Source organism: Hemiscyllium ocellatum, chromosome 13 (genome assembly GCF_020745735.1).
Source record: "Hemiscyllium ocellatum isolate sHemOce1 chromosome 13, sHemOce1.pat.X.cur, whole genome shotgun sequence".
In the NCBI taxonomy this organism is placed as follows: domain Eukaryota; kingdom Metazoa; phylum Chordata; class Chondrichthyes; order Orectolobiformes; family Hemiscylliidae; genus Hemiscyllium; species Hemiscyllium ocellatum.
In genome coordinates this window covers 61135767-61159368 of record NC_083413.1, presented here as the reverse complement: position 1 = coordinate 61159368, position 23602 = coordinate 61135767, and positions in this window count along the sequence as shown.

Genomic DNA, 23602 nt, shown 5'->3' with positions numbered 1-23602 from the left:
AGTTATTGAAATGCACAGCATGGAAACAGATGGGAACAGAATTTGTGAAGCCCCAGCATCAGGAGTTTCCCCATTTGAGATGTTGTGTAATTTGCATAATACCTACAAGTGCAGTCCCTATTCAAATCTTGAGACTACTGGCAACTTGTGTTTATAGAAACCTTCACTGATGCATCATAGGATTAAAAATAATTAAATACTGAGCCAAAGAAGATGGCAAAGGAAGAGTTGCTTATATTTTGCATCTTTCACAAACCACAGGGCCCTTCTAAACAGTTTACAACTCATGAAGTACTTTGGAAGCATATTCATTGTCTTAAAATGGGAAATATATCAGTCATAATGTCATAGGTTTGTATAGCACAGAAACAGACCCTTCGGTCCAGCTCGTCCATGTTGACCAGATATCCTGAATTAACTTAGTCCCATTTGCCAGCATTTGCTCTAAACCCTTCTCATTCATATACCCATCCAGATGCTTTAAAATATTGTTATTGTGCAAGTCTCCTCCACTTCCTCTGGCAGCTTGTTCCATACACGCACCACCCTCTGTAGTCAGAAGTATTAAAATATTTTAAATGGATCACACAGTTGTCATACAAAAATCATTTTTGTTTCAAGTAAAATGTTGCTCAGGGGATGATGTCCATGACTGCAATCTTTCTTTGCTTACTGTTCCATCTTGGTAGCAGCAGTTGAACTTCATGAAACCTCCTGACTGCTTTGCCCCTTGCCTCACATATCTTTGTCAGGCATCCTCTGTTGTGCCTGGGCCTCAAGAGGTGTGTGTGTGTGTGTGTGTGTGTGTGTGTGTGTGTGTGTGTGTGTGTGTGTGTGTGTGTGTGTGTGTGTGTGTGTGTGTGTGATGGCTGCATAGGTAGTTGTGTGCAATGGCATCTCCCTCATCACTTGAGGGGATCAGGCACCTGGAGAGCAAAGTCACTTGGCCATATCTCACCAAGCCAGAGAGTGAAAACATCCAAGCTTGAGTGATTGAGTATCCACATACATCCTGCAGAAACTGACTATTTTCCTGGACCTGGCGGTCCCTGGGAGCTGTCACCAGTCCATAAAGATAGACATACACTTATTTACTGGAGTCACAACATCAGACAGAGGAGACTTGACTGCCTTTCACTTCAGTTTGCATACGATCTTTCATTCCTCTGTCAGAAAATACCATGCTTGCTTTGCATCTCCATCAATTCTTTAATGGCCAAGTCCCTAAGCTCATCATCTATAGTGGGATTAGTGGGGGCATGTTCTCTAGCAGCTTCTCCCCAAGACCTCAGCCATTTCTTCCAACTTTGGCTGTGGTCCTGTGTCAGTTCTAAGCTCACTACAATGATCCTGGCACGACTTCAGATAGACAATCCTGGTGACTGTCACTGCGCTGGTGAAGGGATAGGGAGGCATGCCTTGACGTTCAATCCTCTGAGGCTTGCAATGGTTCTTTCTCAGCGGTGAGCTGTAAGGTGCTGTTTGAGATGAATTTGCATCTGGGGCTCATCCTCATTTTGTTCTGACTTGGAAATGGCATCCACAGGCTGAATAAAATTAAATTAAAGATTTGTTATTGTCATGAGCTGCGATTTGTACGAAGGGTTTTATTATGATGATGCCGCTTGGTGCTGCAGATGAAAGTGTTATGGACCAGGCAAAACCCCCACAAAACATGTCAAGGAGATAGCCTAGATCCTTTTCTTTTTATTCTAAAGGCAAGTGCTAGGCATTACTGATACAATTTGATTGATCAAACTTCTAGGCTTGAAGCAAAATACACTTCATTAATACATTGTAGTTAAAATGCAGACAAAATAAAAAAAAGGAAAGAATTGCCTTAACTCTATTGAAATCCTTAATAAAATAATCAACTACTCATTAATTGTTCCAATGTAGTAACATCCTGTAAGCATACCCTTGGTAAAGGTAAACTCAGTAAAATAGGTTGTCTCACATGCAATTCTAACAGCAGGAAAAAAACCTCAGCTTTTAGCTGTAACAGAGAGAGAAAAAAGAGCTTCCACATCTAGTTTCAAGACCCCAACAACTGCTACTGAAAGTTAAACTAAAAATCCTGGTTTAGTGGGAGCATGACCCCCACCCATTCAGGCTGCTTCTATTGATCTAACTTCAAAAAAAAAGTCCAAGGCTTCACAAGCTGTTTACTTTATTGGCTTGATGCAGACCACTCAGTACCTTTGCCTCAATCTTTCTTCATTAAAGAAAAGAAGAAAATAAATCTCTTAAAGCCATAGTAACGTCACAAAACGAGCTGATTAGATGCTTTCTCACTAGATGATTGTAGATCTCCAAATCTTTCTTTTGGGATAGGTTTGTTCTCCTGCGAGCTCTGCTTCCTGCTTCTCGAGGTGAGAGAAGAGCCTTAGGACAGGTACTCCCCAATTTGTGCACTTTCATTATTGTTCACCTGCAGGAGTGTAGCCATAAAAGGAAGTAATGTAGATCCACGAGTATTTCATGTACCTTATTAGATACAGAAAGAGTTGTGAATTTCTGTGTGTGTTAGTGTGAAGGTGAATGTGGTGTGGAGAAATTTAGGGGTTAAAGGGTTTTGATTGAAATATGACTCAGTACTGTCAAATAAGTAGGGTTGATGCAAATCAATAATGGCTGAACTGATGATGTATGTGGTAAAAACAATGATTGCAGATGCTGGAAACCAGATTCTGGATCAGTGGTGCTGGAAGAGCACAGCAGTTCAGGCAGCATCCAACGAGCAGCAAAATCGATGTTTCGGGCAAAAGCCCTTCATCAGGAATAAAGGCAGAGAGCCTGAAGCATGGAGAGATAAGCTAGGGGAGAGTGGGGGTGGGGAGAGAGTAGCATAGAGTACAATGGGTGAGTGGGAGAGGGGATGAAGGTGATAGGTCAGGGAGGAGAGGGTGGAATGGATAGGTGGAAAATGAGATAGGCAGGTTGGACAAGTCCGGACAATTCATGGGGACAGTGCTGAGCTGGAAGTTTGAAACTAGGATGAGGTGGGGGAAGGGGAAATGAGGAAGCTGTTGAAGTCCACATTGATGCCCTGGGGTTGAAGTATTCTGAGGCAGAAGATGAGGCGGTCTTCCTCCAGGCGTCTGGTGGTGAGGGACCAGCATGGAAGGAAGGGCCAGGACCTCCATGTCCTCGGCAGAGTGGGAAGGGGAGTTGAAATGTTGGGCCACGGGGCGGTGTGGTTGATTGGTGCGGGTGTCTCGGAGATGTTCCCTAAAGCGCTCTGCTAGGAGGTGCCCAGTCTCCCCAGTGTAGAGGAGACCGTATCGGGAGCAATGGATACAATAAATGATATTAGTGGATGTGCAGGTAAAACTTTGATGGATGTGGAAGGCTCCTTTAGGGCCTTGGATAGAGGTGAGGGAGGAGGTGTGGGCACAGGTTTTACAGTTCCTGTGGTGGCAGGGGAAAGTGCCAGGACGGGAGGTGGGTCGTGGGGGGGCGCGTGGACCTGACGAGGAGGGAACGGTCTTTGCGGAAGGCAGAAAGGGGTGGGGAGGGAAATATATCCCTGGTGGTGGGGTCTTTTTGGAGGTGGCAGATGTCGGCGGCCTACCTCATCCTAGTTTCAAACTTCCAGCTCAGCACTGTCCCCATGACTTGTCCGGACTTGTCCGACCTGCCTAGCTCCTTTTCCACTTATCCACTCCACCCTCTCCTCCCTGACCTATCACCTTCATCTCCTCCCCCACTCACCCATTGTACTCTATGCTATTTTCTCCCTACCCCCACCCTCCTCTAGCTTATCTCTCCACCCTTCAGGCTCTCTGCCTTTATTCCTGATGAAGGGCTTTTGCCCGAAATGCTGCTCGTTGGATGCTGCCTGAACTGCTGTGCTCTTCCAGCACCACTGATCCAGAACCTGATGATGTATGTGTATATCTGAAATTCCAATACAACGTTCATCCAAATGAAACCTCTTTTGTCATTGTGGCCTTGTCACATTAAAAAACTTTGGTGAGAAGCTGTTGATGTGTACATTCTCCTACACAAATAAAAACAGAAACTGGTGGGAAAACTCAGTCAGGGAAGAAGTGAGGACTGCAGATGCTGGAGATCAGAGCTTAAAAATGTGTTGCTGGAAAAGCGCAGCAGGTCAGGCAGCATCACAGGAGCAAGAGAAGGGCCTATGCCCAAAATGCGCTTTTCCAGCAACACATTTTTAAACTAAGGGAAAGTTCAGCAGGCCTGGCAGCATCCATGGAGAGAAATCAGTTATCATTTCAGGTCAAGTGGCCTTTCCCCAGAACCTTCATTCTCCTAGTTGTGATGAAATATTATTGATCTGTTGAGTATTGTAGCTTCTTATATGTTTCAAATGCAAACCCTGGCAGATGTGTGAGAGGTAGGACTTCTGTGGTGCCAATGGTGCTGTATTCATGTATGCAACAAACTGACAAACATTGATGCCATGGAAGTCATCTAAAGCAGATACCTGACACCCAATGTTGCATTTAACAGGCCTCTGAGGCTACAAATTTACATTGCTAATTCACAGCCATAGGAGAATGAAGCATGACGTAGACACTGGCAGAGTAAAGTATTCTCTAGTGGCTCTGGAACCAGGTTGTCTTGAGTTAGTCTTTGCATCTATATCCAACGTTTGACAGTCAGGATAGCCTCCTGTTGCCATCTGTAGGGAAAGCCCTTACTTTTCCTCATGGGCAGCCTTCAGGAGAACAGAAGTATCTCTCACCTTTCGGCCACCCTCCACACTTCCAAAACACATGATTCTGCCCATAATCTTCTGAAATCATGAGCTCCTAGTTCGGCGTCTTGAGCCTGACTTATTAGTTTTAACTTAGGATAGCTTGGATTTCCAAGACATTCTGCTCAACTATTTGCTCTTAATAAATTATTGGTGGCAGAGATTTCTTTTTATCTGAAAATAGTTTCTCAGTCTTGCCATTTATCAAGTATGTGTTATTGAAACAGCATAGGAGTAGGCTACATTTACAATTTAATTGAGGGATTCATTCATAGTAGTAAAAAATCAAAATCTTGCCATAATTATTTATGAAATCATGTCAATATTATTTTAACAGCATATTGAATTTGTATGTTATGTTATTTTAATACACTCTAATCAGTGGGATGGAAATTCAAGTGGTTTGCCTCTCTTTTCCTTCTGTCTCTCTGAACCAGATCCATTGAAACAGTTGTATAAAGTCAAGAAATTAGCAGTAAGATTAACTGTGCAGCCAATTCTTGTTATTGAATTCTCTTCCTTCTGCCTACGATTTTTCATGTAACAAAAATGGCAGGATGAGGATATATGTGTATTACATTTCTTTGTCAGTTGATGCGATTAAAACATTAACCTATCATGTTATTATGATTGCAACATTTTGCTGATTTTGGAATTTTCAATTATTGAGTGTAGGAGAGACGGGAGATTATAATGCTATGGAAGTTACTATTAGAGTTGGTGAATGAAGACTAAGCTATGACGAAATTGTGATGATGTTGCCGGAAGTGAAGGGCTTGAGATATAGGGAGAGGTTGAATAGGCTGTGGCTTTTTTCCTTGGAGTGTTGGAGGCTGAGGGGTTATCATGTAGAGGTTTATAAAATCATGAGTAGCATTGATTGGGTAAATAGCCAAGGTCTTTTTTCCTAGGGTGAGGAATCCCAAAACAAGAGGGCATAGGTTTAAGCTGAGAGGAGAAAAATTTAAAAAGGAACTGAGGGGTAAACATTTCACGCAGAGGGTGGTGCATATATGGCGCAGGAAGTGTTGAAGGCTGGTGCAATAACAACATTTAAAAGGCATTTGGATGTGTATATGAATAGGAAGAGTTTAGAGGGATATGTGGCAAAATGCTGGCAAATGAGACAAGGTCAGATTGGGATGTCTGGTTGGTACAGATGAATTAGACTGAAGGGTCTTTTTTTTTAGATTAGATTACTTACAGTGTAGAAACAGGCCCTTCGGCCCAACGAGTCCACACCGACCCGCCGAAGCGCAACCCACCCATATCCCTACATTTGCCCCTTACCTAACACTATGGGCAATTTAGCATGGCCAATTCACCTGGTCCGCACATCTTTGGACTGTGGGAGGAAACCGGAGCACCCGGAGGAAACCCACGCAGACACGGGGAGAACGTGCAAACTCCACACAGTCGGTCACCTGAATCGGGAATTGAACCCGGGTCTCAGGCGCTGTGAGGCAGCAGTGCTAACCACTGTGCCACCATGCTGCCCATTTCTGTTCTGTTTGACACTATAACTCTCTGTGAGCTGATTGCAAGGAAGATAAAGAGTTATGAAAAGAGGATGGGCACATAAGTTATGTGGAGGAGGAATACAAACATGGACTCAACATCTTTTTTTTCCATATTGTTATTTCTATGAATATGTAATCTGGTACTTAGAGAATTTGGTGACTGCTCAGAAAATGGATGTAAAATGTATTTCACATCGGAAAAAAAGTTACATTTTGTGGATCAGCCACCTATTATGTTGGTAACTTTAAAACAAGAGAATTGTGTAATGAGGGCTGATCTGCTGGAAATCGTTTTGTGCTTTTGCTGAAATGGCTTTTCATTTTAATTGCCATTTAGGATAGTATAATTTAAATTCTGATAGTTTTAAGATTGCAAGCACTCACTTTAAGACTGCTAAAAAAAAACTCAGAGAGGAGAATAACATTAATTAATGAAATTAAATGTTTGAAAAGCATACCTAATATTGCAATAAGAACTGAAAATGTATCGACATTCCTGACTGAATTTTGCTTGGTTTGTTAGTAACTGCGGTAATCAGGTATACAGATATGCATTCATAATTTAAACAGCTCAGATCACATTTGTCAGTCTTAATTTCTTCTGTTTTTTTATGACAACACCATAACCTCTTGACATACTACATGTTAGAAAATAAGGCTAAGTTGTATATTCTTTAGAGGATGTTGATCTATGGATAAATGTAAAATTTTCTCTTTCAGACGATATATATTTTGAATTTAAAAATCTGTCGTTTGATGTAGATCTGTTTTCTTTCACCTCAGCTTTGAACTGCCATCAGATGTTATTTTTCTTCAGTTTCAAAGGCATTACACAAATGTTGGTAGTGATAAGTATTATTGTCACATTGTGAAATTGGCAGAGCACATATACTGGTTAGCAGCCCTGAAGGCAATCGGAAATGCCAGAAATTATAAACTTCAACAACAAAATGGGGAAAAAAATCTACTAAGAGAAAGAATTCAGAAGATACTACATAAAATATATTAAAAACATATATTAGAAACTGTTAGTGATATCATTGGTTATACATATTGACATCCCTTTCTTCATTTGATTAACTATTTAGAATAGATTAACAACTGAAGCATTTGGAGTAAATCAGCAGACAGTAGCAAATGGAGGAATGCATTAAGAATTTATCTTAATTCTCTTCAAAGCTGCAAATGGGCTGATGATCTATAAAATCTACTCCTGCCTTGATTTATGATTTAATCTGTCATCAGATATTTCACGTGTCATCAGATCTTTCACCTTAAACAGACTAATCCCTATACTGAGAAATGTGGCTGAAGATATTGGGAATAATTGACAAGGAGGCTATAATGGTAAAGAAAGAACATTTTTTGTACGTAGTACCTTTCATGTTCTCAGAAAATCCAAAATCCCCTTATAACCAATTAAGTAAGTGGAGGCAGTGGTGTGGTCACATCACCTGGTTAATGATCCAGGACCCCAGGTTAATATTCCAGGGCAGAAGTTGAAAAATGATCCCAATAATAATCTGGAATTAAAATCTAACCAAATGGTGATCACATTATCATTGACATTGTCAATTGTTGCTAAGTCCATTGCTAATGTCATGTAGAGAGTGAAACATGCTCTCCTAACCTGCCCTGGATTCCCTGCAACTTCAGCCCTACAGCAATGTGATTGACTCTCAATTGCCCTCTGAAATGGCCCAGCAAGTCACTCAATTAGGCTTTGGCAATAAATATTGGTCTAGCCAGTTACACTCACATCCCATAAATGAATTACTTAAAAAATCAATTATGTTTTGGTTCGGAAACGGAATGAATCTGGCAAAACAATGAAGTCCAATGAACAGAAATTATTTGTTAATCTGTTTTAGCAATATTGGTTGAGTGAAAGTATTGATTAAAACACTGGGAGAAGTATATACAATTCAAATAGTTTTATTGAGCCTTGATTTAACAGCCCCTACAACTGCCAATATTTCCAATGCTGCAGCATTCCCTCAATAAGGGATAAAATGTAGGTTATATTGGAAGGAGGCTTGAAAGCACATTGAGATGAGACTGTGACCATTGAGCCAAATTGAATATCTAATTACTAATGCAGTTGAAAAAAATCTTACTTAAACTCAATGATAACAGGTAAACTCTGGAAGTTCTCTATTCTTCAGCCTTAAAATTTAAGAAATGCAACACAATATTTGCAGGAATTAGTTCTCTGGAGTGAAGTTTCACTCATGCCTTTTCCATAGTAGCTACCAGAAGTGAAAATCAATGCCTGATTCAGCTTCTGTTTACCATTCTAAGTGACACGATACCACAAAACCCAACTCAGAATGAAACCTGTCTTTGTGTTTGGCTTCCAAAAATCAGTAGTTAGAGAAATGACCTTGACCTCCATTTCCTGATACTATAAACTGTGATGGTGATGAAAATTATGGGTAATGGTGGTTTGATTGTTTGGCTGCACCCTTGAGCCCTCATATCCCACCCTTGTCTACAATTGACAGCTTTCAGGCCACTTACCCTGTGTTGCACCTCTTTCATATAACACTTTTAAAATAAATTTGAGACACAGGCATGTGCGCTTTATTTCATTTATATAATGCACCTTGACAAAGCATCCAGTGATATAAACTGATGCTATAATAGGGAAATTTTAGTGGTTTGACAATAAAACTATTCCTCGATATTAGTACTGAACTAAAGATATTTACTGATATTCCAATGTGTGTGCCAAATACAACTAGTATCTCAGAAATAATACACAACGGGCTGGATGTTAGGAGCCGCTATTGTTCCCAAGACTGGAACTGTTGCCATTCAAAAGTGTGTAGAAAAACATTGGATGAAGAAGGACAAATAAGGAAGCTTTCTCCAGAGGCTTGATTCTAACTAGTAGTCTGGTAGACAAAAGTAGTATGAGATCACATTGTTAAATTCTTTTCATTTTAGATTACAACATAAATATGGAGCTGTGTGTAAGAAGGGTAGGCAATGGCTTATTGGTATTATTGCTGGACTATTAATCCGGAGGCCTAGGTAATATTCTGGTAACCTGAGTTCAAATCCCACTATGGCAGATAATGAAACTTAAATTTGGATTTAAAAAATCTGAAATTGAGACTAACAATGATCATGAAACTGTTGTCAATTGTCAGAAAAACCCATCTGATACATTAGTGTCCTTCAGGTAAGAAAACTGCCACCTTTACCTGATCTGGCCTACATGTGATTCCAGTCCCACAGCAATGTGGTTGGTTCTTAATTGTCCTCTAGGCGAATAGGGATAGCAATAAATGCTGGCCTTGCCAGTGATGCCCCCATCCTGTGAATGAATATAAAAGAGAGGAATGGAATCTGGGGTCCAGATTGCCTCAAGATTAAAATAATAATCATTCTCATAAACTTAATTAAAGTGTTAAAACAAAATTAGCTCTGATGTCTCCTGAAGAGTGTACATTTAACAGTGTACAGAGAACTCAACAGTAAAGAGGTTAACATGCAATTGTTCCTTTTAAGTCTGTATTATTTAACCTAATACTCATTTGACAGCATTTTAGCTATTCTGAAATTTCCAAGTATGATTAACTCAATTCATTAAGAAACAGGGGAATATTGTTTCTATCTGTTCCATTGCAACACAAGTGAAACAATTGGCAAGACTGATGTGCGATGTAATGGTTCTGAAATTTTAATGTTGAGGCTGCATTAAGTTCCACCTAATTTGATGATGTGACAGAGTCTTTGAGTGGAGAAACAGTCCAGCACAAAGTCCCGATGGAGAGAGATATGTCATTTGTTTCCCCTGATTATCATTATCATTATGGTAAAAACAATGACTGCAGATGTTGGAAACCAGATTCTGGATTAGTGGTGCTGGAAGAGCACAGCAGTTCAGGCAGCATCCAAGGAGCAGCGAAATTGACGTTTCGGGCAAAAGCCCTTCATCAGGAATAAAGGCAGAGAGTCTGAAGCGTGGAGAGAAAAGCTAGAGGAGGGTGGGGGTGGAGAGAAATTAGCATATAGTACAATAGGTGAGTGGGGGAGGGGATGAAGGTGATAGGTCAGGGAGCAGAGGGTGGAGTGGATAGGTGGAAAAGGAGCTAGGCAGGTTGGACAAGTCCGGACAAGTCATGGGGACAGTGCTGAGCTGGAAGTTTGGAACTAGGGTGAGGTGGGGGATGGGGAAATGAGGAAACTGTTGAAGTCCACATTGATGCCCTGGCGTTAAAGTGTTCCGAGGCGGAAGATGAGGCGTTCTTCCTCTCAGTGTCAGGTGGTGAGGGAGTGGCAGTGAAGGAGGCCCAGGATCTCCATATCCTCGGCAGAGTGGTAGGGGAAGTTGAAATGTTGGGCCACAGGGCAGTGTGGTTGATTGGTGTGGGTGTCCTGGAGATGATCCCTAAAGCGCTCTGCTAGGAGGCGCCCAGTCTCCCCCATGTAGAGGAGACCGCATCAGGAGCAGCGAATACAATAAATGATATTAGTGGATGTGCAGGTAAAACTTTGATGGATGTGGAAGGCTCCTTTAGGGCCTTGGATAGAGGTGAGGGAGGAGGTGTGGGTGCAGGTTTTGCAATTCCTGTGGTGGCAGGGGAAGGTGCCAGGATGGGAGGGTTGGTTGTAAGGGGCGTGGACCTGACCAGGTAGTCACGGAGGGAACGGTCTTTGCAGAAGGCAGAAAGGGGTGGGGAGGGAAATATATCCCTGGTGGTGGGGTCTTTTTGGAGGTGGTGGAAATGTCGGCGGATGATTTGGTTTATGCGAAGGTTGGTAGGGTGGAAGGTGAGCACCAGGGACGTTCTGTCCTTGTTACAGTTGGAGGGGTGGGGTCTGAGGGCGGAGGTGCGGAATGTGGACGATGTGCGTTGGAGGGCATCTTTAACCACATGGGCAGGGAAATTGCGGTCTCTAAAGAAAGAGGCCATCTGGTGTGTTCTGTGGTGGAACTGGTCCTCCTGGGAGCAGATACGGTGGAAGCGAAGGAATTGGGAATACGGGATGGCATTTTTGCAAGAGGTAGAGTGGGAAGAGGTGTAATCCAGGTAGCCGTGGGAGTCGGTGGATTTGTAAAAAATGTCAGTGTCAAGTCGTTCACAACCTGTATCTGTTGCAATCATGCAATAAACATTTTGTTGGGTGAGGTAAGTGTCTTTACTTGTTAACACTCAATGGTAGTTTATTCTTTACACTTGTTAATTAGGTAGGGCCTCAGTATTGAAAGATTAGTTCTGCCCATGCCAGGGTGTCCTTGGCGAGGAAGTACATGGATGTCAGTTGGAATGCTTCAGGTCCTCTGTGGCCGGCGGGCATTGCAGGGGGTGGAATGCCCCTCACTTTCCCAAACAATATTTTAACTTAAATTTCTTAAGTTTCTGTTGCTGTTTGAAATTGTATTGCAGTATCTCTTAGGGACTGCCCTTATTAATTAATTTTGTCTAATTATTTTAAAATAGTTGGAAGGAAGATTGGTATATTGATGTCAGGGTGAACACACAGTGCCAATGTGTATCAGTAAAATCTCTGTGCCTATGGGGTCACTGCAGGATACATCAACACTAACCACCCACCCCACACCCACCACCACCCCATATTATTCATTATTCTGAATTTGTAAATTTCATTTGTTGTTGTGACTTTTGTTGTAGTGCCCTTCAGGAGACATCAGAGCTAATTTTGTTTTAACACTTTAATTGATTTTATTTAAAATAATAGAAAAGATGTCCAACCCTGATTATCATTAAGCTATTAGACAATAGAAAGCATCATACCTGGCCATGTTTCTATCCTTAGTTGACATGCACAAACAGACACTTTTATCAGAGGTCATTAAACAGCCTTCACTAATAGTAATGTTAGTAATTTGTGGGCGGCACGGTGGCACAGTGGTTAGCACTGCTGCCTCACAGCGCCTGAGACCCGGGTTCAATTCCCGACTCAGGCGACTGACTGTGTGGAGTTTGCACGTTCTCCCCGTGTCTGCGTGGGTTTCCTCCAGGTGCTCCGGTTTCCTCCCACAGTCCAAAGGTGTGCAGGTCAGGTGAATTGGCCATGCTAAATTGCCCGTAGTGTTAGGTAAGGGGTAAATGTAGGGGTATGGGTGGGTTGCGCTTCGGCGGGTCGGTGTGGACTTGTTGGGCCGAAGGGCTTGTTTCCACACTGTAAGTCTAATCTAATTTATTCAACCCTTCAAAGTTTTGTTAATTGAAATACCACTTATGCAATGGAACCTTTACAGGACAAATCTCTATTTGAAATGTTGCCTAAGTGCCTTATTTGTATTTCATCTCCTTTTCTCAGTGAATAAAACCACATAATGTGTGTTTGATTAATTATGCTGCTTTGGTTTTCATTGCTATGTCTAAGATACTGTTATGCTGCAGCTGTAAATCCATTGTGTAATATTGATAATCTGGCAATTTGCATGAGCAGGCAAGAGTCCTTTCCATTTTGACAACTATTGAGTTTTTACTGTTCATACCTACATTCAGAGCATGAAAACAATTTATTTTAACTTGTATCACAAGTTTCTCTATTTCTGTTCAGCAGAGGGATGTGGAACAGCTAAGAAAGGATTACTGTAATTAAATAAAAACAAAGTGAGTAACACAGTGAATAGATTTGGCTACCAAATCACCCACTTCACTTTTTTAAAATGTTTATTTTTTCCCATTGTTCTGTCAGTTTCCAGATCAGCTTTCCAGATCATCTTGAACCATCTATGATTTCTATACAATAATTTCAAGACCAAATCTTTCTGGTATCCTGAACAAACAGAGCTTCCACAATTCTGTTAGACAGTAATATCCAAGAACAACTCAGCGGCATTCCTTTAGAAAAAATCGCAAACCATTAGATCTTAGAAGACCTTAAAAGAATACAGTTTGTTAAAATAGCCCTTGTTAATATGTAATGTTAGCTCAATACATAAAATTGTCACCTTTAGTTTTATCCTTTTATCATATCCTAGGTTTTAATCCAAACCATAATTCCTGAAAAAAAGTGAATGCTGAAACTTTAAGAACAATAGTCCATTCCTGTGAAATAGTCAAATAAAACAAACAGGCTAATAGTTAAATTGTACTAAAGTTCAGAAAAAAGAAAGAGTGGGTTCAGACATTGCACAGACAGCCTCCCACACAGCATGTACTGAATAGAAAACTCATGTCTGCTGCTTTTTAACTGGAAACCTGTTTATTTTAACATGGTGAAAACTATTAGCTCAGACCACATGGCTGTTGCTGAAAATGCATGTAACATGAATACTGGAGAGATACAATTACGTATGAAACTGTGCTGAACTTACTGGCTGAACTTTATTGCTTTTGAGAGTCTTTTAATGTAAAATGCAAACATGTTATGGCTATATAAAAGAATACTTCAAAACAAAGCACTCTAATGGATTTTTATGCTTTTACAAATAAAACTTTATTCTGCAAGGCATTCTTCCAACATGTCACTACTTCTGTTGCTTAGTACACTTAGTTAAGAACACAAGAAATAGAAGCAGGAATAAACTATTTATACCATTCAGCCAACTCCACAATTCCAATAAGATTGTGAGTGACTTTCAAGCTCAAGTTTACTTCCCACCCAATTCCGTTATCCCTAGATTTTCTTCTTGCCCAAGTATCTATCAATGGCTCTACAGCCCTCTGAGTGAAGAATTTTTTTCCTCACATCAGTCTTTCTCCTTACAATGAAGTGATATCCCTTTATTTCCTAGAGCCAAGGCAGCCGCCTCTCAATTTCGAAAACCACTTTCAAAGTTCTACCTACTGAAAGGTTTTCTGATGAGATTGTGGATAGTCCATGCTGCCAGGCACTTCACTGGGACATCATTGCTGAGCACAACGTGTGGATTTTCATCTGAGTGTTAAATTCTTTCAATTTTGTTTTAAAGAGACTTTATAATGTCATAATTTTAGACAAATATGTTAAGCTGTGTGCTAAAAAAGTACAAAGTGTCAACCAATTTGACCATATGAGCACATTTCAATGAAGAGCTTGAAATCCACTTTTAGCACATATTTAATTTGCAAAAAAGAGACCCTGTTCCTGTGTAACACTCTCCTGCTCAGAGTGTATAGAACTACTTTTGAAGTTGAAGACAGAAATTGATAGGTTCTTGATTGTCAAGGGGATCAAGAGTTAGGAAGAGAAAGCTGGAGAATGATTGAATGGCAGAGCAGACTTGATGGGCAGAATGGCCTGATTTCTGCTCCTATGTCTAATGATCTTGAGTCTTAGATGCAGCACACCAAAATGTCAGCTTCAGTCTTTGGTAGGGCTCAGCTCTGAGTCAGATTGTAGCAGGTTCCTGCCCCACACCAGAGACAGGAAATGCAACGAATTAAAGACCAGTCAGCCTTACAAGTATTGTCAGAAAATTGCAAGTGTCTACACTTAATTATAGGGTGATTGCATGAATGCCTTAAATAATCAGCTGATTAGAAATAACCTGATTTGTACAGGGTAGGTCAGGCTTGGTGAATCTGAATGTTTTGATGGGGTGATGAAATGAGCAGGCACAGAAATGTTGACATATATTATTTATAAGGATGTCCAGAAGATATTTGATAGATTCACTCATAAGGAATGTTCATTGCTCATGGAATTGAAGGGAATTTATTGATCAGGTTAGAGTAGAAGGATGGAGAATTAGGAAGATACTGTAATTGACATGATGTGATTACTGCTGACCTGCAGGAATCTGGTGGGACCTTAACTATTCATTGTATTCAGGAAAATCTTAGATGATGACACAAAGTGATTTACACAGTGTCGATGGAAGAGTAAAATTACAAAGAGATATTGATAGTTTAAATGAATGGGCATTGCCATGGCAAATGGATTTCAAAGTAAATTAATGTGAGTTTGTGCACTTTTGTTCATAAAGAATAGAATGTTTCAAATGGTGAAAACAGTGGTGATCCAAAGAAAAAGGCTGGTGGAGTGCCACCTTTTAAGACCATAAGACTATAAGACATAGGAGTGGAAGTAAGGCCATTCGGCCCATCGAGTCCATTCCTCCATTCAATCATGGCTGACGGGGATTTCAACTCCACTTACTCGCATTCTCCCCGTAGCCCTTAATTCCTTGTGACATCAAGAATTTATCAATCTTTTATATCTTGCCCTCTTTTAACAGCTTCAGTGGAAGAAGAATGATTCAGAAGGCTGTTGCAGCTGCAAAGGTGGTGTGGTCTGTACCTCGTGGTCACTGTGGCAGGATAGTCTATTTCGGTGGTGAGCTGGGTTCAGCCCGGGATTCCAACAGCCCGGGATTTCAACAGCCCAGGAATCCACGATACCACTTCTATTGCATCTTCCAGCCTGGAATCCCAATGGTTCAGCCTTGGTGGTCTGCTCCAGTGGCAGCTTCGGTGATAAGGTATATCATCGAGGCATCCTCTTCAGCAGCATGGTGGTCCAGACCAGGATTCTGACTGCCTGACATTCGGCAGCTTCACTGCCAGCTTTCTGCAACGGTGGAGAATGTGGATCCTGTCTTTTCCTCGACCTTGAAACCATGAGACTTAAATTTTTTTGATTTGATTTATTATTGACCTAGATACAGTGAAAAGTTTTGTTTTATGTACAATACAGGCAGATCAGACCATCCAAAATGCCTTAGGGTAATAGAGCAAAGCGAAGAATACAATGTTACAGCACAAAGGTGCACAAAGATCAAGATCAACATTAAATTTAAAATTTGAGAGCTCCATTCAGAAGTCTATCAACAGTGGAGAAGAAGCTGTTCTTGAATCTATCTGTACATGTATACAAACTTTTATATCTTCTGCCTGATGGAAGAGGGGTCATTGATTATGTTGATTGCTTTCCCAAAACAGCTTTGCCTTTTTTTTCTATTTATGATTTCTGTTATTTATATAGGCACTGGAGTATAGCGAATGAAGCACATTTCACTGTACTTTTCTGTAAAAATACAAGTGACAATAAATTACAATCCTCTTCTAAAATTACTATCCTGAAGGGGGTCAAGTCATGTTTCATCTGGACCAACTTCTGGTTAAACCCCCCCCCCCCCCCACTGCAGCTGTTCTGTGCATACCCCTAAAGTAGGATATGTTGGTTTGGAGGTTACGCAGCACTGATTTTACAAGCGTTATACCCATAATCCCAGGGTTAAGCCCCAGAATTTGGACAGTGAATGATTTGATGAAAGAATTTGTGATATTAAAAGAAACAGATGTGAAAGAAGTAAAAAACAATATTTGTATTATTTGAGGTATCTAACATGGGCGACATCGTTTAAAACAAAATAAAAACAGTAAGTTTCAGAAGTGGAGTTAGGAAATGTGAATTCATGAAAGGGGTGGTACAAATTTGGAATATTCTCCAAAAGGCCAGTGTTGCTAGATCAATGGGTAATTTTAAAACTGAGATTGATAGATGTTTGCATCCAAAGGCAGTCAGTAATTGGGTCAAAGGCAGGTGTGCGAAGTTTGATCGCAGATCAGCCATGGCATTAGTAAATTGTGACAGGATTATTAGGCTAAATGGTTGATTTTTGTTCCTATTTTATGTTGTCCTCTTTGCATTCTCTCAAGGTTTTAGAAAATTGAATGGTTGATCTCATCAGGGTTGTTAAGATTTTAAATGCATTCAATTACAGACAAAGTTAGTTAAAAATTCATCTGAACTTTCTCAAGGGCAACAAGGGATGGGCAATAAGCGCTGGTAGGCTAGCGACACCTGAGTGGCTAGTGTCCCATGAGTTTTGTAGATGTAGACATGGCTGATCTGCACAGGCCTTACACGACAGGCCTCAGCCAGGCCTAAAATGGTCTTAGGACCATTTGTTGTGCAAGCTGCAATCAGCTGGCACACCTCATTGGATGGTGCAGATAACAAATATCAGGCTAGTTGTCCTGTCAGTAGCAGTCTACATTTCAGTTGACCGAGGACACAATTTAACAGTTAGCAGTAGGAACAAAACTTGTGAGGAGTTTGTGATATATTTCAAGAGAACTTAAATGGACTGGAGGAATTGATGAACAAGTGGCAGTTGAAATCTTGTGCAGGGAAATATGAAGCACTTGTTACAATAGGAAAAATAGTCCCAGCCTATCCAGCCTCTCCTTGTGTCTCAAACTTTTCAGTCTCAGTAACATCCTTGTAAATCTTTTTTGCATTCTTTCCAGCTTAATAACATCCTTCCTATAGTAGGATGACCAGAATTGTATGCAGTCCTCCAAATGTGGCCTTACCAATGTCTTGTACAGCTGTAACATGACATCTCAACTGCTGTACTCAAAGCTCTAAACAAGGAAAGCAAGTGTACTAAGTGCCTTCTTCAACACCTTATCTATCCGTGACATCACTTCTAAGGAACCATGTACCTGCTATGTCTCTCTGTTCAACAACATTGCCCAGGACCCTATGATTAATTCTATAACTCATGCTCTGGTTTATCTTCCCAAAAATGCAACACTAATTATCTGAATTAAACTCCATCAATCATTCCTCGGCCCACTGGCCTTAGATTCTTGAGTCAACTTATTCTTTCAAGATCTATTAGATGAGGATCTCATGGGATATGGAGAAGAGTCAAGTGAATGAAGAGTGGCAGTAGACATCATCCTTGAACTAACTGAATGATACAACAGTCTCCCATTGTAAAAGATATCAATGAAAAAAAAACAAGACCATTTATCACTTTTCTTTTCAGTAGAATCTCGCTATGCACAAAATAACTGCTGTTTCCCTATATTACCACAGTGACTACACTTCAGAGTAGCTAGAAGATATTTTGAGACATTTTGAGTTTTAGTGAATTACTACAAAGTTACATCAAAGGTGTTTGTTATGTAAGATTACTCGATAGGAACTATATAAATCTTCCTATATCAGAGTCTGGATCCAAATGCCACTGATCAATTTATTGTATATTAATTAGTCTTACTTGCTCAGAAATGTTGAGTTAAACAGTCTTTCAAATAATTTTATATCAGAAAAACTTTTTACTTAATTGTCCAATAATTATGGAAGTAATTACATTTTAAAAAGCCCCCCCCCCACCCTGCTCCACCCTTTCTAATAACATAACTATTACTAGCATGCAGTGAAAATGTAGACCATCATCAGTAAATTTGATCAAACTTATATGAAAAGCATATAAAAGAAAATGGGTCATAATTATTAAGAACTGTTCAATAAGCACGTGTGATTTTCTGCAAGAACTGTTACTTAACAATTGCATTGTTTAAGTAAAACTTTGAAAGTGGCATTCATTTCACTTTGGATGGATCAGTGAGCTCAAAGCAGGCAACCATAACATTAATGATTTTTGGTTGATAAAACTTAAATACATTTGAATACCCTTGTAACTAATTATTCATTAGCCTTATGGGAGCAAAAGCAAAATTGTTTGCATCTGATACGAATAATTTTTTGCCTCAATGCACTTTGATTTCAAGTATTATTTATATTAATTACTTTGTTAGGCTTAATAGCTTTAGCTTTTGAACTTTGTTTTTTTTCCCTTTTTTAATCTAAACATTGAATAGATGCACCAAGAATTTCTGTAACTGGATTCAGGGAGTTGATGAAAGACATATTTCACAGGGTGATGAATTTAACTGAGGTTATAATAAACAATGATAGCATGTTTCATGAAGAAAAACTTCTAGTCCTTCATTCAGGGAATTTAATTGATAATTTATAGCACCTGCCATATTTTATCGAAGCTGGAGATAAATACAATGGATTAAGGATGTGCGGAAGCAATGTCTGTGCTGTGAAGGTGAATTACTAATAGAAAGAGAGAGGAGAAAACTACATGAAGGCTTTATAGATAGTAATGGTAATAACGTGGGAGAATAAGAAGGCATGAAAAGAAGGCAGCATGGTTTCACAGAACCATGGTTCTCCAGTACCTTTTACCTTGCAGCAAACTAATGGAGGGTGGATTGGTTGTTATATCCTCAGTTTCTCACACATTAAGCTCCTGTTTGGAAATGCACTATCAATGTAGAAGCTAACATTTCTCCACAGGAGCAAAATCAGAGGGGTACTTTTATAGATTACTCCTATGCAGCTCTTTGCAGCAGTAGCAGAGGCCTGGGAATTCTCATTGCCAAGCTTGATAAATGGCACTTTATGCAAGGGAGACAAGAAGAGAAAATAACTGGAAACATTATATTGCTTTACAGAGTGTTATGCAAAATAATCCCTCAAATATTAGAACTATTTGTAGGAATTGCAAATTGTGAAGATTATTTGAACATGACATTAATAAATCAAGTCATGGATAATAGGGAATGATGATGTAACTAATCTAATCGAGGTTTCAGATGACAGGTAGAACTGGTCAAAGTTTGCTCTTGCTGTTTATGATGTCATTCCAAGGCTATTAATTTCATTACAGTCTTGTCATCACTGCCTGCATTCATTTATTTCTCAGTCCCGTGCTCCCGGAATAATTTCCAGAATTTGCAGTATTTTTCATTGCTATAGAAGAGCATAGGAATGTATTTTCAAGTATCATGTATATCAAAAAGCACAATTTCAATACATATCACTTAAATTATTTGGTGAATATGGAACATTTCAACAAGTGTGTTCACTGTGGGTTTAACTACAGTTCGAGTAATGCAGCGGAGCAGTCCTTCCAATTCAGGGATAGATTTTGTCCCCCTGTCTTGTCAGTTACGGTGTTATCTCCCCTCTATTTCATACGGGATTGTAGGTCACATGTCATTTATATTTAATAGAGTGAGGGTTAGCCTCCCCCCTCATCCTTAGCAAATGCAGTTGTAAAGCAAACTTCTTACTCCTTCCCTTAGAATGGTCCAAGATGATGCACCCTTTAACTTCCCTCCAGGAAGGGAAGAAAATGGCTTCCTCTTGACACTACCTTGAGAGCTGCAGTCAGTAAATCAACATTCTGTCTCTCAGAGGTACAATGCACTGATGCTTCAAGACCAACATCCGTTGTCTGGCAGATTTGTCTGTATCCCAGCTATTTGAAATTCCCACCCTATACTATATAAAAATTTTAATTGGCAATATTTCTTTTTCTTATCTCATGTTGCATAACAAATTCTTCAACAATATCTTATGAAAGGAACAACCACTCTATTGCCAATTAAAACTGTTAATTGATGGCAATTTCAAAAATTAATTTGGACAGATGAAACATTAGCCCATAGAAAAACCTTATGTCTCAAAAATCTGCCATCATGTTACCTGGATTTACTATTAGTGCTAAAAGATTTCTTCAAACATTTTAGTTCGCATGGATTGTTTTGTGAACCAACTATTCCAAGTATTTGGTAATTCAAGGAGATGATAAACCTACTCTGATGTTAAATTTAGACTTTTCCAGTGACCTGCATGATTAAGGTAAAAAGAGGCAGCAGTTTACAATATTTGCTCCTGTTTTTGTGTACTCAAGTTTATTATACTTCAGGAAGAGTTCAGCAGAATCTAAGCACAGCCTGGCCCCAATGCCTAAATCTAGCAAAACATTTCACTTGAAAAGTTGGAAATATGATTTTTAATCTCATTGCAGAAGTTGGATGCATTAGAAATCAACAGCTTCCTGTAAGTTCATTAGAATTCTCCAGTGATAACAAGAAAATTTAAAACTGAATAAATCAAATAGAAGTCCCCAGAATTTTACCAGACATATCGATGCACTTTATGGCACACAAATTCATTCACATTTCCTTCATTGTATACTTTGGTAATGTAATTTACTGTGCAGATTCTATATCAAAATGAATATTTGTGATAAATCAGTGTTACAGAGAACTCATGTTAATGCATTATGATAAAAGGACTTTGGGAAAATTGTCATCATAAGCTTGCAAGCCCATAGATAAACATAATTTTAGATGAATTGTAAATCATGAGGGCTTAACAAAGATTAGCCAGAAGAATGTTGAAGTAATCAATGTTCAGAGGCGACAAAAGTATAAGACCTTCAGCAGCCAAAGTACTGAAACAGATTAAGTTGTGACTAACATTTTGGCAGTCTTTCTGATTGAGTGGATATGGACTTGAAAAGTCAATTTGACATTCCAAGGGTGAAAACTGGGTCAACTTTACAGCAGGTGAGGGGTATGGCTTGGTGGAAAACGTGGAATTTATGGTAAGCTTTGGTCTTTTCAATGTTCGACTGCAAGAAATTGCAACTGAAGGAAATTTCTTTGGAAAAGAGTCCTCTCCCTGTTCTTCGAACCCCTTCACACACCTTCAACACCCTCCCTCCTGGACCCCTACCTCTGGCCATTGACACGCACTTGATCTGTTCACTGAGAACTGTTGACGTGACATTGGCTGCCTCAATTTCTCTGTCTCCCACTTACCCATTCCAACCTGATTTACTAATTGGTTTTATTTATTGTCACGTGTACCGAGGTACATTGAAAAGCTTTGTTTACAAACAGTGCGGGCAGATCACAGTAAGCACTGATGTACAGGTCAAAAAGACTTAGACAGAGGCATATGCATTACATTGCACACAGCATGTGCTAGGCGAGATCAATTTTAGCAAGATCAGCTTTATTTGTGGTTAGACAGTCCATTCATCAGTCAAATAATGGCCAGGAAGAAGTTGTTCCTGAACCCGTTGATGCATGTATCCATCCTTCTGTATCTTCTGCCTGATGGAAAAGTTGTAGGTGTTCATTAGTGGAGTGCAATGGGACTTTGATGATGATAGCAGCCTTTCTGCAGCAGCGAACTATGTAAATATAATCCATGGATGGGAGGTTGGCTTCTGTGATGGTCTGGGCAGTGCACACCATCTTCTGTAGTTTCTTACTATCCTGGGCAGAGCAGTTGCCGTACCAGGCCATTGTGTACCCGGACTGTATGCTCTCAATGGTGCATCTGTGGAAGTTGAGGGTCCATATGGACATGCCAAATTTCCTGAGCCACCTGAGGAAGAAGAGGTGTTGTTGTGCCTTCTCAACTGTTGCATTTATGTGGGAAGTCCAGGAGAGGTTGTCAGTTTTCGTCACTCTGAGGAACTTGACCATGTCTGCCCTCTCAACCTCAGCTCCGTTGATGTAGACAAGGGCATGTTCTCCTCCATTCTTTCTGAAGTCACACTCAGTTCTTTCATTTTGCTGACATTGAGAAAGAGACTGTTGTCGTTGCACCACATTACCAAGCTCTCTATCTCCCTTCTGCAGTTTGACAGTGTTAGATATCCATACCACTACAGGAGTGTCATCAGCTTGTAGATTACATTCATTTAGAATTTGGCAATATAATTTCCCTCTGAACTGACTGCATTCTGTCCTCTCAGATCCAATCTTTGAGTTATAGATCAAAGCTGAATAGGCTGGGGCTTTTCTCTCTTAAGCATCAGATGGGAGGGATGAGGGGTTTATAAATCATGGCAGGCGTGGATAGGGTGACTAGCCAAAGTCTTTTTTCCCTAGGTAGTTGAATCCAAAACTAGAGGGCATAGGTTTAAGCAGAGAGGGGAAAGATTTATAAAAGACCTGAGCGGTAACATTTTCACACAGAGGGTGGTGCATGTATAGAGCAAGCTGCCAGAGGAAGTGGGTGGAGGTGGATATGTAGTGATAGAAACAAGCTTGGGCAGTTGGATCTCTTTGAGTATGAGTTCCCTGATTGGAGCTGTTACCCTGGGCCAATCAAAGTGTCCTGGCTGTCAGAAATAAACGGGAGTCTCAGGAATTCTCCTCACTCCAGGGACTGGCTTTGAGCTAGCTGGCCAGAGCTCATCTATGTAGCATGTGTAAACAGAGGGTGACTTGATGACAAGATCCCAGCCTTCCTGGAGTTATTTCGGGATACCATTACAACATTTAAAAGGCAAATGGATGGATGTATGAATAGGAAGGGTTTAGGAGGGATATGTGCCAAATGCTGGCAAATGGGACTAGGTCAGATTGGGATGTCTTGTCAGCATGGATGAGTTGGACTGAAGGGTCTGTTTCCATGTTGTTTGACTCTATGATTCTATGACTTTGTAATTAAGCCTGCCCAAAAAAGTAACACTGTTGTTGTCTGGCGTACTGACTTCTACATTGCAGAGGTTGAGCACCAGCTTTCAGATATCTGCTCTTACCTTCCCTTGGACCATGACCTCACCATGGAACATCAAGCCAATGTGTCCACAGTAGTCATTAACCTTATTTCACCTGGTGATCTCCCCCACCACTGCCTCCAACCTCATAGTCACCCAACCCTACATGGCTGACTTCTACCTCCTTCCCAAAATCCACAAACAGGATCTGGGCAGACCCATTATTTCTGCCTGCTCCTTCCCCATTGAACTCATCTCTTCCTCCCTCAATTCCATTTTTTTCTCCCCATATCTAGTCCCTCCCCACTTACATTCCACAATTCC